The sequence below is a fragment of the Bufo bufo genome, chromosome 1, assembly GCF_905171765.1.
Source record: "Bufo bufo chromosome 1, aBufBuf1.1, whole genome shotgun sequence".
Classification (NCBI taxonomy): domain Eukaryota; kingdom Metazoa; phylum Chordata; class Amphibia; order Anura; family Bufonidae; genus Bufo; species Bufo bufo.
The window spans coordinates 82,847,083-82,867,425 of NC_053389.1; positions in this window are offsets into that span (position 1 = coordinate 82,847,083).

Below are 20,343 nucleotides of genomic sequence, written 5' to 3' on the forward strand. Positions count from 1 at the left end.
ACCCAAGTATAAATCCACTAATACAAAGTATATCTATCATAGCTGCTACTACTAAGTGGTGCCTAAACACTTCTGATCAAGAAACAAAAATGGGCCCATCTTTCTCTTCCCATAAACACAATCAGCACACCTTATACAAGGTCATGAAAAAGTACAGTAAGTGAAACCTTTTGAATTACCTACATTTCTGCATTATTAATAAACTGTTTACTATATGTCACACTTATACATAAATCAGTCTAACAAAACAAATAACACACTATTTCTGTCTTTTATTGAGTAAATACCAACAGTACAAGAAAGTAAACCCTTGAATTAAATAGCCTGTAGATCTCCCTTTATCAACAAACAAACATTTCTTGTGGTTACAAATATGAGTTGCATGATGTTGAGGAGGAATTTGGGATCATTCCTCCCTTTAAATGTGGTTCAATATTCCTGTGATGCCTTGCAAGCACAGGTGCCTGCAGGTCATACCAAAACATTTTGACAAGGTAAAGGGTAGGACTCTGACTTGGCCATTATATATATTTTTTTCTAACAATTCTTTAGTTTGTACTTGTATGATTTGTATTTATTTTAGAGAGAGTGTTGGGATCCTCACACAGAGTCACACTCTCAATAAAAAAAAATACAAACTAGTTCCACATCCAGAAAAACAAAAGAACCTGAACATCTCAAGAGAAAATTGCTTTGCTCAATTCACTGGCCTTGGAGGGTACTCTTCACTGTGCTCTTTATCATTACGGAAACCAAAAAACATTCATGCTGAGCACTGTATTCCGGGAAACATTGTTTTAGCTTTCTGGGAATAATATATACAAATTCATATATCTTAATTTTGTTGGCATCAGATAGGATATCCTCTATTTTCTATTTTGTCAGGTAATCTAATTTGCATACTTTTCAGTTTCTAAAAAAAAAGATATTCAATTAAGCTTTTTTTCCAAAAAAGAAAAGAATGGTAATCTTATCAAATGCCAGCTGAATTAAGACATACAAATTTGCATAAATTCTTCATAGAAACCAACAGCAATGTTGCCTGTCATTTGATACTCATGCTTATTCTTTTGGTATCCCTATGTCACCGCTGTGTCATGGTCTGATGGTGGTGGACCGTGACACTTTAGCCGTGCATGCTTGTTGCCGGTGGCAACGTGTCGTTTTTAGCTTGTTTACACACTTCCCCTTTAAGGTTGTTGTCCCTTCCCATTCTGGTGGGTATGGAGTTAAAGTGTGAGCAAGGTGGAGCTGGGAGTGGCATATCCCGCCTTCCTACATTGTATGGACAACAACCTTAAAGGGGAAGTGTGTAAACATGCTAAAAACTACACGTTGCCACCGGCAACAAGCATGCATGGCTAAAGTGTCACGGTTCACTACCACCAGACCAGGACAAAGCTGTGACACCCTAATGATGAAGAGCACTCTGAAGAGCACCCAGCCCTCCCAAAGCCAGTCAGATAAGTGAGGCAGCTTTCTCTTAAGACATTCTGGATCTTTTGTTCTTCCGGAAGCAGAGCTAGCTTGCATGGCTTCTTGACTGAAATGTAGCTCTGTTGTTTCACTTTCAGTTGAATGTAGGGGCTCTCTCAGGGTTGTTTTAAATGAACCCTCCCAAAAACAGTTTTTTTTTAGAACTTACTAAGAATTTTGAATTTTTTTGCTCATCATTAATTCTAACAAACCCAAACATATTTCAATTCATGGAAAACATGTGGAACACAGGAATAAAAAAAAAATACAGAATAGCCTTACAGAGTTAAACAATAGTTAAACCTTCCTTGCACCAGCAATGCAGGTAACTTGAGCTTTTCTACTTGAGAGCCCCTTGGGGAAACCTCTGGGTGTGTACTACTTCTATTATGGGGACCAGTTAACTCTTGTAGGCTAGACAATGCTCTTCTTGATTTCTGGGAAAATATATGCAAACTAGCATTTCAACATCAGTTAGAATCAGAAATAATTTATTTTGCTGCATTTTGTAATTTTAATTATAATTATTTAATTTGAAAATCAAAATGTCTGATGCCAGCTAATAGCCATTCTCAATAGCATATATATTTCCCAGCTAGTCATCACATATTGGTCTCCATAAAATTAATATTACCCATACAAAGGTCCCCCAAGGCCTCTCAGCTGTAAATAAACCTACTTTCTACTGTTGCAATGGTAAAAATAAATTGTTTGTTCTGGAACAGCTATTGCACCAGTTATGTTAGGAATCTTGTGTAAGTAGTTGAGCAATGATTAGAAAGCTACACTATAGTTATGAAACACTAAACTTTCCTAATCTTTTTAGGTAGAAAGCACATGTTTTTTACATTCAGGTCTCTCTCTTCGACTAAAATGAATCACAAAATATTTGGGTTTGCTAGAGTCAAAAATGTTTGCAAAATTCTGAATGGATTCAAAATTAAAATAGATTTGATTTGTTGATTTAATTAGTTGAACTCTAGTATGTATATTTATACATATCTCCTTGTGCTTCATAGATACATTTTCTCCAATTTTTTGGTGTTAGCCAATCATAATAAGAATTCCTCTTGGTGGTAGCCTGAAACTGTTTAATCTGTGTCTTTTCATTATAAGATTTTTTATCTGTTGTTGTGCTTGCATTCCCACATAACCCTTCTCTTGAAAGGAAACATGCACGTTAGCCTCTTTTCTAAAAAACAAAAAAGGAAAGAAAACCGAGAGAATCATACTAGGAATCCAGCATTCCAACACCCTTTAACAGAGCAAATCAAAGAAAAGTTGCTTGTTTGCCTGAGAGGCCGTGGATCGCTTCTTATGGAGGAGGCAGAATATGCAAGAGGAGTATTGTAAGCCAGTCAATGCTCCCCTGGGTTTCTGCGAAAAATATATGAAAAGTGGCCTAGGAAAGCTAATTTGAATATCTTTCCTAGAAACCGAAATGGGGATTGACTGGCTTATGATACTTGCCACATGTACTACACATACCAGGAGATTTGTTAGAATTTACATTTTTTTAAAATTTGGGATGGATTCCAAACCGGTAGAGTCAATTTGCTAATCTTTATTGGATATCTTTCCATATGATTCTTTACACAAAGCATATTGTATTCCCAGTCTAGATATAACTAATTATCCATGTAGTCATTAGTCCCATTCTATAGGAAAATGTTATATATTAACTCCTTCCTGGCATCCACTGTACATGTATCATGGATGTTGGGCCGTTAACCCCTTAAAAACAATACCATTTTCATTTTTGCTTTTTTGTTTTTTCTCCCTACATTCTAAGAGTGATAACGTTTTTTAAATTTACCATTAACAGAGCCATATCTGGTCTTAATTTTTGTATGCTTTTATTAGACCATGTAATTTACCATGTTGTGTATTGGAAAAAAATTCTTGGTGGGATGAAATTGAAAAAACCCACAAGTCTGCCAAGATTTTGTGATATTACAGCATTCACTGTGCAGTAAAAATGACATGACATCCTTAATCTGCTGGGGTATATGATTAGGTTGATACCAAATTTGGATAGTATTTATTTTGTTTTAGTACTTAAAAAAAAAAAAAAAATCCTTTAACATAATTTTCTGTTTCTGACAGCCATAACTTTTTTATATTTCTGCATACCGAGCTCTATGAGAGCTTGTTTTTGCAGGATGAACTGTAGTTTTTATTGGTACCATTTTTGTAGTATGTATGACTTTTTGATCATCCTTATTCAATATTTATATTTTATATTTTAATAGCTCAGACATTTTTATTTATGTTTATTTTTATTTGTATAATTGTGGATTTTGAATGATTTTTTTTTTACCCTTCTAAGGGGGCTAAAACATGTGATCTTCTGATCTATGGGATTCTGTCATTTGGTCTGCTGAGCCATGCCTTGTGCGCAGCTTTACAGTTAACTAGAGATGAGCGAATCGAAGTTGACGAAGTGGAATTCTATCCGAATTTCAGGAAAAATTCGATTCGCACCGAATCCGAATTTCCTCACGCTTTGTGGTAACGAATCGCATTTTTCCTAAAATGGCTGCTGCATGTGTTAAGACATGGAGCAAGAAACTCTAGGAACGAGGGATTACCCACAATGCCATGCCTGCAGCCAATCAGCAGCCAGCCAGCCTTGTGATGTCACAGCCCTATAAATAGCCTCAGCCATCTTGGATTCAGCCATTTTCCAGTGTACTTAGTGCAGGGAGAGATGTCAGCAGGCACTAGGGACAGTGCTAGGAAAGACATTAAAACTTTTATTTTGCTGTATAGAAGTTCAGGGAAAGGATAGGGAGGAATCATTCCACAGTATTAAAGCAGAACAATGTTCAGTAGGGGAGTTTACAGCCTGGGTAATAGGAACAATCCTATTACACTTGGTGCACTAACTCCAGCTCCAAATTGCCATTATACAGCTCTGTAATTCCAGCAAACCATTCTTGTTATTGGGGTGCAAGTGCTGTTTGATGCAGCCATTAACAGGGTTTATTACAAGAAAATATTTATATGTCTTATTTGCCCTTGTGCGGTGCAGTTATATGTTCTAAAGCATTTTTTGGCTTGTATTAGTGGCAAAAAAATATATATTATTTGCCGTTCAGAGGTGCAGTTATATGTTCTAAAGCCTTTTGTGGCGTGTATAAGTGGAAAAAAATAAGGGCCTACTTGCCATTCAGTGGTGCAGTTATATGTTCTAAAGCCCTTTCTGGCATGTATTAGTGACAAAAAATATATATTATTTGCCGTTCTGCGGTGCAGTTATATGTTCTAAAGCCCTTTTTGGCGTGAATAGTGGAAACAAATATATATTATTTGCCGTTCAGCGATGCAGTTGTATATTCGAAAGCTTTGTATGGTGTGTATAAGTGGAAACAAATAAGGGCCTATTTGCTGTTCAGCAGTGTAATTATATGTTCTAAAGCCCTTTTTGGCGTGTATTAGTGGCAAAAAAATATATATTTGCCGTTCAGCGGTGCAATTATATGTTCTAAAGGACTTTTTTTCATGTATTAGTGACACAAAAAAAAGTTTTTGCCGTTGTGTGGTGAAGGGAGAAAATTACAGCCCTTTTTGGCGTGTATTAGTGGCAAAAAAATATATATTTGCCGTTCAGCGGTGCAGTTATATGTTCTAAAGCCATTTTTAGCATGTATTTAGTGGCAAAAAATATATATTTGCCATTCAGCAGTGCAGTTATATGTTCTAAAACCCTTTTTGGTGTGTATTAGTGGAAAAAATATATGTATTTGCCATTCAGCGGTGCAGTTATATGTTCTAAAGCCTTTTGTAGCATGTATAAGTGGAAAAAAATAAGGGCTTATTTGCCGTTTAGCGGTGCAGCTATATGTTCTAAAGGCCTTTTTGGCGTGTATTAGTGGGAAAAAAAGGGCTTATTAGCCTTTGTGGGGTGGGGTGTTTAAATTTTTTTTGTATTTATTTATTTATTTGATCTAACACTATGTCAGGCAGAGAAGTGCCAGGCCCTGCACAGGGGAGTGGCAGAGGCCTAAATGTTTCTGGCGCAGGCACAGGTCGCAGAAGAGTAAGGGGGCATGGCAGCAGGGGTCGCAGCGAGAGGCCTAAGCTCCCGGTGTCATCTAGCGATCGTGTCTTGACCAGCAACCCAGTGGTTCTTGAATGGTTGACTCGGTCATCCATTTCATCCCATGTGACATCAGACACCCCCAGCCAAGAGTCGGTGGGTTCCTCTGACACGACGCTTAGTTGGCATGGCCTGGGAGCTGGCCCTGTGCCCCCACCTGTCCTGAACCTTCCTCTGTCATTTTAAGTTCCATCACCGTGAGAAGTATTATATCCTGTAGGCTCAGCTCCACTTTTCAGCGAGGAGGATCTACTAGAGGACAGTCAGCAGCTACTGCCCAGCCAAGATCTGGAGGAAACATCCGCCGCTTCTTCCGGTAAGCGGGCAAGTAGTATTGAGGAGAGTGGCGTGGGAGCTGGTGTTGCGAGCGGTCGGGCTCCTGACCCAAAAACCGTTGAGGAGGACATCAGTGACGTGAAGACAGTACTCGATGATGATAATGTAGCTGATCGCACTTGGGAGCCAGGTGAATTAGGGGCTTCATCATTATCGGGAGAAGAGGGTGGGAGCTTGCCCGTGAGGTAGCAGCGGAGCAAGCAAGTCGCTAGAGTGGCCGGGAGTCAGCAGGGTGGCAGCAGTGGGAGGTCAGGAGCAAACATGCCTGGGGTAGACCAACCGCTTTGCCAGGGCCTACCTGCCCGGAAAGTGGTGGTGCAGGGGTTCACGGAAGCAGCAGCGGTAGCAGTCAGTCAGTGCGGAGTGTTGGGGGTAAAATCACCTACTCGGCGGTGTGTCCGTTTTTTGTTAAGCCGCCAGAGGAGGTGAACATGGCCATTTGTAGAATCTGTGGGCAGAAGGTGAAGTGTGGCCAGGGTGCCAATGTTAGCACCACGGCCCTGCGGCAAAATATGCAGCATCTTCATAAAGTGGCCTGGGAGAAAAGTTGCTCTGTTGTAGTGGTCCAGCCTGCAGCAGCAACTGCTGCATCACCCAGCGGCACGTACCTGATTTCAGGCAATCAAGGCTCCACCACCCAGCCGAAGGGAGCTGTCTGTCCTTCCCATCATTTGCTGGTCCTGATGCTCCTGCTCCTCCTCGTCAGTCATTCCGTCAGCAATCAATAACCAAAGCGATTGCCAAGAGACAACAGTATGCGTGCACTCATCCAATGGAGCAGAAGCTGAATGTGCTCATGGCCAAGATGGTGGTGCTGCAGTCCCTCCCTTTCCGAATGGTGGACTCTGCACCTTTCAGAGAACTGATGGCTTGTGCCGAGCAGAGGTGGAGAGTCCCAAGCCGTCATTTCTTTCCCAAAAAGGCAGAACCAGCCCTGCACACATATGTAGAACAGAAGGTGGGCCAATCCTTGAGCCTGTCGGTATCTGCCAAAGTGCACGGCAGTGCTGACGTGTGGAGTTCTAACTACGGTCAGGGACAAAACATATCCTTTACGGCCCACTGGGTGAATGTGGTTTCTGCACAGCCACACCAGCAACTTGGCCAGGTGACGCCGCTTCTGCCTCCCCATGTTAATCCTGCTGCAATGTCCGCCTCTGCCTCCTCATCCTCCACCATGTCCTCAGCCTCCACTGCAGGGACAAATCACAGTGCCCCTCCAGTATACTACATGTGCAGGGCACGGTGGAGTCACGCTGTTCTGCACCTTGTTTGCCTGGGCATACAGAGTCACACAGGGGAGGAACTGCTCCATGTCCTTCATCAAGAAATCGAATCCTGGCTTTCTCTGCGACAACTCAAAATCGGAAACATGGTTACCAACAACGGGAAGAACATGGTATTGGTGCTGGGTCAAGGAGGACTGAGTCATGTTCCCTGCATGGCACATGTGTTCAATCTGGTTGTCAAGCAGTTCCTGAAGTCTTCCACCCATCTACAAGACATCCTAAAAATGGCCAGGAAACTTTGCATGCACTTCAGCCACTCGTACACTGCAAAGCACACCCTCCTTGAGCTGTAGCGGCAGAACGGCATCCCCCAGCATAGGCTGATATGGGACGTTTCCACGCGCTGGAATTCCACCCTTCATATGTTGGACTGACTATACGAACAGAGAAAGGCCATAAACAATTTCTTGATAATCCAAGCAGACAGGAGTACTCCCCTGTGTAACTTCGATGTCAGCCAGTGGCAGCTCATGCGTGCTCAGGCCCTTTGAGGAGGCCACGTTATTTGTCAGTCGCCAGGAGTACGGGATGAACAACGTCATTCCACTGCTTCATGTCCTGGAACAGATGCTGGTAAATCTGGCTGGTCAGGGGACTGGAGACGTGGCGCCTACATCTCACGGCCACATGAGCCCTGTGGGGGCTGAACTGGAGGAGGAGGACATTGGAGCACAAGCAATGTGTAGTGAAATGGGTGGTTTTTATACACAGGTGACAGGAGAGGAGGAGCAGGAGCAGCCAGAGGAGCTACAGGGCGATGAGGAAGACAAGGCAGAGGACCCAGACACACTGTGGCAGTATGCAGTGGATGTGGAGGCAGGGAGTCCCTCCGAGTCACTTGCACAAATGGCCCGATGCATGCTCACTTGCTTGTGTAGTGACAGCTGAATTGTCAGCATTTGGCAGAGGGATGACTTCTGGCTCTCCACCTTGTTGGACCCTCACTCAGAGGGAGGACACCCACTCAGAGGGAGGACAAACTGAACTACTATAGAGATATCCTATGTAGTCAGTTGGCCGCTGCCTATCTGCGCCATCGTCCATCCTCTTGCAGGTCTGACCGGGGGGGCCTCTGCCATGGTAGGGGTAGGAGCAGTTCCAGCTCCATCAGCAGCAACTTGAGTCTAGAGTCGCTGATGAGCAGCTTTCTTCACCCGCCTAGTGAAAAAACTACTCACCAGCAGCAGCAGCAGCTAGACCTGGAGCAGGACCTGAACCAGCAGGTAGTGGCATACTTGGACAGCACCCTGCCACCCCACATTAAAGATTCACTGGACTAGTGGGCAGCCAAACTGGATTTGTGGCCGCAACTGGAAGAGTTTGCCCTGGAAAAGCTGTCCTGCCTGACCAGTAGTGTGGCATCAGAGCGGGTTTTTAGTGTGGCGGGGGCCATAGTTACCCCAAGAAGAACTCGCCTGTCCACCCAACATGTGGAGAGACTGATCTTTGTCAAGATGAATCAAGCGTGGATCAGCCAGGATTTCCATGCACCAATGCCTGATGCATCAGACTAGATCATCCATGGTGCCACACCAACAGTTTGACAAGAGAGATCGGTTTCTTCTGGCTACCTGCCACCTGCTGCCACTCGCCTGATGCCAAGTGCTCCTTCTTTCACCCACCATCTTCTGCTGGTACTGGTATTGCCACCCACCTCCCCACTCTGTAATTGGCCACTCTGTGGTCTCCTCATGCTGCTTCCACCTCACCACTATGTCATAGGGCCACACTGTGGACCTCTCATGCTGTTCCCACCCTCTCCTCTTCATGACTGGGCCACTATTTTGCCTTTCGGCCTGTCTGACATCATCATTTATTTGACCCTTCTACTGATCTCTCAGAAGGAAGGAAAAATGAGACACACAACAGATCCTGTCTGTGTAACAGCTGTAAGGCTGGCATAACATGGTCTCTATTTTGCATCAAAATTAGCTTATGATTTGGTAGCAAAAGCAGGAGTGGGTACAAAACACAGAAGACATGCAAATATTCCATTCACGTGTCATCTCTGTTTTGGATCCACTCCTGAGTGAAGGCGGATGCTCCACAGAGAGGAACCTTTTTTTGGGGGTTATTGTACTGACGGATCATAGGAAGGGCAAAATAATCAGTGATGTCAACACAAACTTACTGCTGACACCCTCTCCACTCTGTTGGGGGGGGGGGGGCTCTACTTGTATAAGCGTTTAATAGAACTGGTTCTGTAGAAATCTATGTGAAATCAGTGAATTGGTTTAAAAGGAGTGCGTTCTTTCACGCTATAGTAGGTTCTTTATACCTGGCACTAACATCGACCTGTAAGGCTGAGTTGACACTTGAGTTATTTGGTCAGTTTTAGCCCCGTATCTGCTCAAATAAGTGAAGTGTGCAGTGATTCTAAGGGCGACGCCTGTTATCTGCATATCATACTGACTCACAGTATTGTTTCACTACCACAAGAGACTCCCTATGCGTGTTACTGCAAGGCACAGTGTTCTACACCACTAGAAAGGCTCTCTGCAGCCAGGAAATAGCTGTTTTTTAATGCAATTCGCCACAAATAAACTCGTATCGAACTGAATTTTTTCAAAAAATTCGGCAAACCGGCCAAATCGAATTTTTGAGAAATTTGCTCATCTCTAAAATACATTAACATGTCAGTTTTACCACATAGGGAACGCAATAAAAATGAAAATCATAAAACAATGGTAACATTCATAGCGTTTTTATTTAAAATCTACCTCTATATTATATGAGATATTAAGTGGTAACATTAGAAAGTAAAACTTGTTCTAAAAAAAGCCCTGATATGGCTACGTAAACAGAAAAATGAAATTTTTTTATGGCTCCTGGAAGGCAGGGGGTAAAAAATGAAAGCTCAAAAAAAAAAAAAAAGTCTGCTTCAAGAAGGGGTTCATGAATAATGTTTATAAAATATTATTCAGGAAGGGGATAAAGTAGACAAGGAGGAGGGGTAAGACAGATGTACGGTATCTGCATGCTGTGAGAGGGGAGAAAGAGCAGAAGTGGAGAAATATCTGATTGGCTTGGAGTGTTTGCACAAGGAAATGTCAGTTCACTTTTAGTTCAGTAATACAAATAGCACGTAGTAGTTGGTTTTACCTGTAGTCTACCACTTACCAGTGCTGCCGTTCTCTTTTTGCTCTGATACATCTGATGATGCATCATTGCATGATGTAATAAATGAATCATTGTTCTTTAAGCAGAGAAGAGTTGCCATTTTCTCCAGGACCAGTGTTTTCACCCACTTAGGAACTGCTCGATTAAGTTCCTGTTGATGGACTAGTCGAGATATGAAAATGCTCTCCATTACACTGAGCACAATTAAAACCATGCCCATACCAAAATATGAACCTATAAGAGAGAAATAAATAGTTCACGTAATTCTGGAGAATAATGACTAGGTGATTCCATATACATTATAAATAATCAGGTGTGGGAATCAAGTTTATTAACAAATTCCCACCTCAGCTTGTAGGATTCTATACCCTAATAATCAACAATTACAATATTCAAATTTCACTATACATTAATATGGAATCTGGGTAACTATGTATACACCCTCAGCCTAGAATTTATAAATTCATTTGCTACACTATAGATGTAATATACACACATTCATAGGCATGCATAGCAAAAAAAAGATGTACGGCGTGTACAGCTCACCACAGCAAATCTAACCATCTAAATATAAAAGTCAGAGCCAAAGTTAACATTAAAATACATTAACTGAACCAAGTTTATAACAAAGAATTTACCAAAACTAAGCTCATTATATATACTCAGTACCAGAGCAGGTAGACTATATAACTACAGTACCAGAAACAAGCTCAGTACATAAATTTTATCCCAAAATTAAGTTAAGTAGGACCAATTGCAAAGTCAGCTTAATCGAACAACAGCTTCCAGTATGCCCTGACCAATGGTAAGGTATGACATGTATTCAAAAACTAGATTAGCACGCATCATCGCTGCAGACAATACAGTGAATACAGCACTTATGCTATGTAGTAAAAGAATAATACACAATGAAATTCATTGACTCACAGGAGACTTCTTTTAATTAAGGTATTATTCTTTTTGTTTTCCACTCAGCCCAGACCTCACTGACAACTTATCCTCACCATATCTCAAATGAAATCTCTATGCTTCTATTGTAATCTGCCTAATAGGGTATGGGTTGACAATTTAAAGCAAGAGTACTTTAAACTCACTGTGAAACACAGATATTTGTCCCCCATTTCACCAATGACATCAAAATGCCACATATATCTTGTGAGAAGTTCTTGAGCCAAGGGTTCCTGTGCACCCATCAGCACCTACAAATGCACTTTTTGCACCATTGTATCCATTCCCTAAGGATACTGACACAAATGGGGCTGGTGGCAGGGCTGGGAAAATCTATGTGGATATTCTGCTTCTGTCTCATTTTACAGGGAGTGCAGAATTATTAGGCAAATGAGTATTTTGACCACATCATCCTCTTTATGCATGTTGTCTTACTCCAAGCTGTATAGGCTCGAAAGCCTACTACCAATTAAGCATATTAGGTGATGTGCATCTCTGTAATGAGAAGGGGTGTGGTCTAATGACATCAACACCCTATATTAGGTGTGCATAATTATTAGGCAACTTCCTTTCCTTTGGCAAAATGGGTCAAAAGAAGGACTTGACAGGCTCAGAAAAGTCAAAAATAGTGAGATATCTTGCAGAGGGATGCAGCACTCTTAAGATTGCAAAGCTTCTGAAGCGTGATCATCGAACAATCAAGCGTTTCATTCAAAATAGTCAACAGGGTCGCAAGAAGCGTGCGGAGAAACCAAGGCGCAAAATAACCGCCCAAGAACTGAGAAAAGTCAAGCGTGCAGCTGCCAAGATGCCACTTGTCACCAGTTTGGCCATATTTCAGAGCTGCAACATCACTGGAGTGCCCAAAAGCACAAGGTGTGCAATACTCAGAGACATGGCCAAGGTAAGAAAGGCTGAAAGACGACCACCACTGAACAAGACACACAAGCTGAAACGTCAAGACTGGGCCAAGAAATATCTCAAGACTGATTTTTCAAAGGTTTTATGGACTGATGAAATGAGAGTGAGTCTTGATGGGCCAGATGGATGGGCCCGTGGCTGGATTGGTAAAGGGCAGAGAGCTCCAGTCCGACTCAGACGCCAGCAAGGTGGAGGTGGAGTACTGGTTTGGGCTGATATCAAAGATGAGCTTGTGGGGCCTTTTCGGGTTGAGGATGGAGTCAAGCTCAACTCCCAGTCCTACTGCCAGTTCCTGGAAGACACCTTCTTCAAGCAGTGGTACAGGAAGAAGTCTGCATCCTTCAAGAAAAACATGATTTTCATGCAGGACAATGCTCCATCACACGCGTCCAAGTACTCCACAGCGTGGCTGGCAAGAAAGGGTATAAAAGAAGAAAATCTAATGACATGGCCTCCTTGTTCACCTGATCTGAACCCCATTGAGAACCTGTGGTCCATCATCAAATGTGAGATTTACAAGGAGGGAAAACAGTACACCTCTCTGAACAGTGTCTGGGAGGCTGTGGTTGCTGCTGCACGCAATGTTGATGGTGAACAGATCAAAACACTGACAGAATCCATGGATGGCAGGCTTTTGAGTGTCCTTGCAAAGAAAGGTGGCTATATTGGTCACTGATTTGTTTTTGTTTTGTTTTTGAATGTCAGAAATGTATATTTGTGAATGTTGAGATGTTATATTGGTTTCACTGGTAAAAATAAATAATTGAAATGGGTATATATTTGTTTTTTGTTAAGTTGCCTAATAATTATGCACAGTAATAGTCACCTGCACACATCGATATCCCCCTAAAATAGCTAAAACTAAAAACAAACTAAAAACTACTTCCAAAAATATTCAGCTTTGATATTAATGAGTTTTTTGGGTTCATTGAGAACATGGTTGTTGTTCAATAATAAAATTAATCCTCAAAAATACAACTTGCCTAATAATTCTGCACTCCCTGTATAGTCATTTCAACATCTGACTGAGTCCTACCACTGTGAATAATGCTGAATGAAGTAAAATATTTCTATTTGGATTTGTCATGATGTAATCTACTTCTGCAAACATTTCTTCTGCTGTGGAATATTATTTAGTTCACATTACTGATTCTTATAACAAGGTTTTACATATTGTACAGTAGGTGTCATCTTTTTGTCCAAGCTCTTGGAGACAGTCATGTGTTTGGTAGTTTTGGGCTACGCAGGAAACCTGTATTCTATGATGTACCTACATACAGTACATGGTTCTATGGGAAAGAGCTACACAGATGACTTATGTTGGTGGTTGGAGAGATTGGGATTTGGCTTGACAAAGGTCAGCAATTTCTTTTGTAAAGGGGTTTCCAGATCGTAGCCGGGTCAGGTAATCAGTCCACAGGCCAATGTTCCCTTCACACGTGCCTTGCAGTGTGTGATCTGCAGCCTCTCACTCCACAGACACACCATGCTTCCTGCTGCTCACTTTTAAAACACAATTGTGGACATGAGCCACGTATAAACCCCAGAGTGGATGGTGGGGAGTAAGCACCCACCTAGCTTTTTGCTTACTTCCAGTAAAAGCCAGGCCTGGATTAGCTGTTACCAGTTATACTAGGCAACAACAGTGTCCACTATATATCTTAGTGGACACTCTAGCTTCTGGCTTCCACTCCACCAAGTACGTCTTGGGTACCTTGGTGGCACGTCTCAGGTGCACCACAGCAAACCACAATATGTATCTTCTAAATAGGTTTCCTGCACCATTCTGGTAGCATTACCCTGTAGTTTTCCTGCCTGATGAGCCTTTCTCTCGTTGGAATTTCTCATCCAGACCAACGGTGAATGGTCCGTCACCAGGCGAAAATGTTGTCCCAGCAGGTAGTACCGTAAGGACTCCAAGGCCCACTTGATAGCTAGGCACTCCTTCTCCACTAGACTATAGTTATTTTCTGCTGGGGTAAGCTTTCTGCTCAAATAAGTGATCAGATGTTCTTCTCCGCTCACTTTTTGATATAGAACTGCTCCTAGCCCTACTTCAGATGCGCTTGGACGATGAATTCATCCTTAAATTTGGGGTTGGATAGGTCGGGCTGTTCACAAAGTGAAAATTTCATGGCCTGAAATGCTTCTTCTGCCTGAGGATTCCACTGAATCCTGACTGACTTCCTTCCTTTCAGCAGATCGGTCAGGGGTGCAGCCGTCCTTTCCACCAGCCCATCTGTTTGGGGGTGATACACTGATGTGCGTAACTGCTTGATTCGAAGCAGCTTGCACAACTTCTTTGTCACTTTGGACATAAAAGGAGTACTTTGATCCGTACGGATCTCTTTGGGCAACCCAATGCGGCAAAACATGGCAAATTGTTCCCTAATAGGTTTAGCTGAGGTATGGCAGAGAGGAATGGCCTCTGGATACTGAGTCGCATAGTCCAATACCACTAATATGTGTTGGTGGCCTGGGCCGACTTTACCACGGGCACCACAAGATCCATAGTGATCCGCTCAAAAGATACCTCTATATAGGGAAGAGGTACCAGTGGACTACGGAAATTCGCTATGGGAGCAGTAATCTGACACTCTGGATACGACTCGCAAAACCTCCTAACCTCTTCATAGACACTAGGCCAGAAGAACTGCTGGAGTATACGCGCTAGTGTCTTTTTGACACCAAGATGACCTCCCATTACATGTGTGTGAGCCAAGTCTAATACTGCTCAGTGGTAGCGCTGTGGTACTACTAACTGCTCCATTACCTCCTGTCGGAACTTGTCAACACAATACAATAAGTCCTGGGAAACAGCCATATGGGAAATCACCGCTTCTGCGCTCGGGTGTTAGGCTACCCCATTGATTACAGTCACTCTCTCTCTGGCCCGTACCAGAGTGGGGACCTGGAGTTGGGCGGTCCCGAACCTGTCCCAGGACAACTCCAGCTCTGGGATAGATGTGGCCTCTTCGGCCTCACCGGCCAATACCTCTAGGGGAAACCTATCGGGGTTACTGTACGCCTGACCTCACGTAACCACTGCTCCCAACACTTCATAACAGCTAGGTTGGAATGGTGTCGATGGTGGGCAAATCATTGAAACAGCCATCTTACTTCTCTCAGTCCAATGATACACCCTCTCTCAAAGTCTGTCAACTGGGAAAAATGTGTTTGAGTGAGTCATAGAGGCATGTCTTCCAGTAAACGATATCTCACTAAGAGGCACAATACTCAAAAGTAGCCTCTGAGAGCCTTTTTATAAGGCAGGGAAGCACTGTTACTCCCTCTTGTGGTAAGACCCAGTGATTTATCAGATCACAACTGTCATCATTTACATATTTGCCTGAGAGACAACTGCATGCCAAATTTTAAGCAATCCAACATTTCTATCTGGGTGCGTTATTTTTTGTCAACAAGGGTATATTATTATTATTTTTTTTTCTTCCATTAAATTTTTACCCCCTGATAATTTTTAGGAGAATGCCTTTTGTTGTTACCATAACAGTACATTTAGATTCAGTAAATTCTTGTAAAAAAGTTTAACCTATTAATGGTGTTCCAATAGGAGGAGATGCATCTGCTACAATAAGGAGGAAGACAGAATATCCAAGGAGGAGGGTTATCTTGAAAGATGTTCTCTCTCCTTTTTCTGGAGGTATGTAGAATCCAACAATATTCATAACCATTAGCAACATACTGGGCAAGATCAGATTCACAATATAAAAGAGAGGTTTTCTTTTTATTATTATCTGAAAAAATGAACAGGGAAAACTATTAAAAACCATAGATTCATATAATCCTTCATAAATACACTGACCAAAAAACTAAACGCAACACTTTCGGTTTTGCTCCCATTTTGCATGAGCTGAACTCAAAGATCTGAAACATATTCTACATACACAAAAGACCTATTGCTCTCAAATATTTTTCACAAAGCTGTGTTAGTGAGCACTTCTCCTTTGCTGAGATAATCCATCCCACCTCACAGGTGTGGCATATCAAGGTGCTGATTAGACGATGAATATTGCACAGGTGTGCCTTAGACTGCCCAGGCCACAATAAAAGACCACTCTGAAATGTGCACAGTTTTGCCTTACTGGGGAGGGGGGTCAGAAAACCAGTCAGTATCTGGTGAGGCCACCATTTGCCTCATGCAGTGCAACACATCTCCATCGCATAGAGTTGATCAGGTTGTTGATTGCGGCCTGTGGAATGTTGGTCCACTCCTCTCCAATAGCTGTGCGAAGTTGCAGAATATTGGCAGGACCCTGAACACGCTGTCGTATACGCCGATCCAGAGCATCCCAAACATCCTCAATGGGTGACATGTCCGGTGAGTATGCTGGCCATGCAAGAACTGGGATGTTTTCAGCTTCCAGGAATTGTGTACAGATCCTTGCAATATGGGACCGTGCATTATCATGCTGCAACATGAGGTGATGGTCGTGAATGAATGGCACAACAATGGGCCTCAGGATCTCGTCACGGTATCTCTGTGCATTCAAAATGCCATCAATAAAATGCACCTGTGTTCATTGTCCATAACATACGCCTGCCCATACATAACCCCTCTGCCACCATGGGCCACTTAACCCACAACGCTGACATCAGCAAACCGCTCACCCACACAACGCCACACACGCTGTCTGCCATCTGCCGTGAACAGTGAAAACCGGGACTCATCCGTGAACAGAACGCCTCTCCAACGTGCCAGACGCCATCGAATGTGAGCATTTGCCAACGACGACAAACTGCAATCAGTTCCAGACCCCGATGAGGACGACGAGCATGCAGATGAGCTTCCCTGAGAAGGTTTCTGACAGTTTGTGCAGAAATTCTTTGGTTATGCAAACCGATTGTTGCTGCAGCTGTCCAGGTGGCTGGTCTCAGATGATCATGGAGGTGAACATGTGTGGAGGTCCTGGGCTGGTGTGGTTACACGTGGTCTGCGGTTGTGAGACCGGTTGGATGTACTGCCAAATTCTCTGAAATGCCTTTGGAGACGGCTTATGGTAGAGAAATTAACATTCATTATATGGGCAACAGCTCTGTTAGACATTCCTGTGGTCAGCATGCCAATTGCACGCTCCCTCAAACGTTGCGACATCTGTGGCATTGTGCTGTGTGATCAAACTGCACATTTCAGAGTGGACTTTTATTGTGCGCAGTCTAAAGCACACCTGTGCAATAATTATGCTGTCTAATCAGCACCTTGATATGCCACACCTGTGAGGTGGAATGGATTATCTTGGCAAAGGAGAAGTGCTCACTAATACAGATTTGTGAACAATATTTGAGAGTAATGGGTCTTTTGTGTATGTAGAAAATGTTTCAGATCTTTGAGTTCAGCTCATGCAAAGTGGGAGCAAAACCGAAAGTGTTGTGTTTATATTTTTGGCCAGTGTATATTTAACCCTAAAATAAACAGTAAATCTCAAGAATAAAGACACAATTAAAGGAATTTTCACACTCTCAAACCCATATGTACCAAAAATATGATTCTTTTCTGTGTAGTCTTGTATAGGAAACTAGAACAATTCTTTAGACCCACTGCTCTCACTGTGTATTTATATTAAGATTATATTGTTAACATTAACATTTGGTTGCCAAGCAAGCCTCCCTGCCCATACACATTCATGCTTGCATCGGGAAAGGAAAGAAAGTTGCTATTAGACACCTTTGGCAGTGGCTTATCCCCCCTAGAACCAACTGATTGGGCAAGCTGAAATCCAATTGCTTGATCATTTGTCAGGAGAGAGTCAGAAGGATCATATACACATTTATAGGACTGCTTGGACCTGCCAAAATCATCAGGTTCAGGTTCATCTTAAGCATGTATACAGTCAGTTTTAGATTGTATGCTGTTGGAAGTATAGATTCATCTATGGAAAAATCATTGACCAACACTAAAAAGTGTACTCACCAATCAGCACAAGCTAAAGTTTCAAAAGCTCTTTTATGGTGGATTCTAAAGTACGGGAATAAATAGGCTGAAACAATAGCTAAGTGGATAAGAAGTTTACTAAGCACTGATAAAGGTATATACAGAAAAGATATACAGATCATAAAATGCAGAAACAATCACTTAACCTGCAATTGGGCAAGCACATTTCTGCTTTCCGGTGCCCAAAAATAGTGAAATACAAGACATGATATCCCACAGACATCTTAAGCCCTTGTTACAAGTATAGAACTTTTATACCTCGTCAAATGAGAATGTCCCATGTGCAGTATGCATGTCTTGAGCAAACCCCTCAGGAATGTGACTTTGTACCAATATGGCTTTGTATCTGTTAACTAGCTCACTACATTAGCAATTACATTAACAAGAAATAATCTTAAAGTGGAAGAACCATAACAATACTTCAATACACAAGAGCAGATGCATATCCTGAAACTCTTTGGACTCTAAACAATAATACTAATGTCTGGGCTTTTCCTGGGTGTGGCTGATACCTCCTCATCACCTAGAGCTACACCACTGCTCAAGAGCCAAGGCAATCAACACGAGAGATAAAAACTAATCCCATAGATGAAGCACCTAGCTGGACTGTTGGTCATGGTACTCAAGATCATGAGGTAAGATGAGTTTAGGACCACAACGGTCACCATAGCTATGTATAGAGATAATGTTGAGTCAATAAGTTAGAATCTCCAAGAGGAGTCTCCTGGTTTGTTCATGTAGGATCTTATTTAATTCCAAAAACATAGGTAGGTTTCACATGGTCTTAAATGCCATAAAATTACTATACTATAGTAAATTTATACTATGAAGTAGTAATACTCACTTTGCTGACCCTCCACTACAGTCAATGTACAAAGCACTACATAAAAATAATGTGTTCCTAATAAGCTGCACATACCAGACCTATGGGCAATTTATTATGACTGCCATTTCCTACACCATTTTTTATCAGCAGCGTATTACAATGAGAAGTGGCAGAATTATTCACAGGCATAGACAGGCTATATATGTAGATGGTGTAAACTTAGGCTGTCTAGACCTGCACAAGATTTACTATAGCGGCTTAAGCTGGACGATAAATCTAGTGCAAGTAGAGACAATTTTTTTTTCTAATTGTATAACAATATGCAATTCTAAAAATTGCTGAGAAGTGATTTGTTTAGACACCAATCTTTAGTGAATAACCTTGAATATCTCATTACAAAGGTAAATGTAAAGGTGTGGGATTACTTGGTAGAAGTAGCAGTTTAGCAGACAGTTGTTGAGGTCACAGGGTTGAAAGTAGGAAGCATAAGACTTTGGCCAACTCTTGACATGGAATGAATTGTGATGGATAAAAGACTTGGTCAGATCTGGTGGTTGGTTCAGGGGCACCCAAGGTTCACTGAAGTGCATGGGTAATGAAAGCTAGCCTGTCTAGTTGGACAGAAAAGGGAGGGGGTGTTGCCCTCTGAAACATTGCACTGCAGGATCTGATAGATTGTACTTTATTGGATATATAATACTTATTGGAAACTTAAATTGGCCTTGGAAAAAATACTAAAAGTGGCCCCGTTTTGTAGTCGGGTCCGAACTGATTGAAGTCAGGACCAACACAAGTAGGGGGGCCAGCAATACCATATTGTGGCACATTATACCACTCCAACAGACTAATTACCACAGTCCATCACAAAATACTGCCCCAACAGCACAAAATACATCCCCAAAAACGTCCACTGGCTGGCCGTGAGGAGGGCTCAGGCAGCCCGCTGGGCATTGGCCCACCGGGAAATTTCCCTGTAAGGTCTATGGCCAATCCGGCCCTAGTTATTATGAAAAAAAGAAGTTTCTTGCTAGGACTACATGAATGTGAGTGGTCTGATAACTTCATGATTAGTAGCCCTAAAAAAGTTGTGGATTTGAGTATTCTTGATATTGTTCACATGTGGATGTGGTGGAACTGTGACACACCTAAGCAGAACATTTTAACACTGGTGCAGCAATATAGTTATGTATGTGATTTAAGAGCGCACAGTACATCACAGCTTGTTGCATATTGGGCTGCCTAGGCACACACCAATCAGAGCGCCTCTGCACCAAGTGTATACCATGACAACGTGAGCATCAGACCTGTGTCATGGAGTAATGGAAAAAGCTGGCCTGGTCTGATAAATGAGATGAAGAGATGACATCAGGCTTCA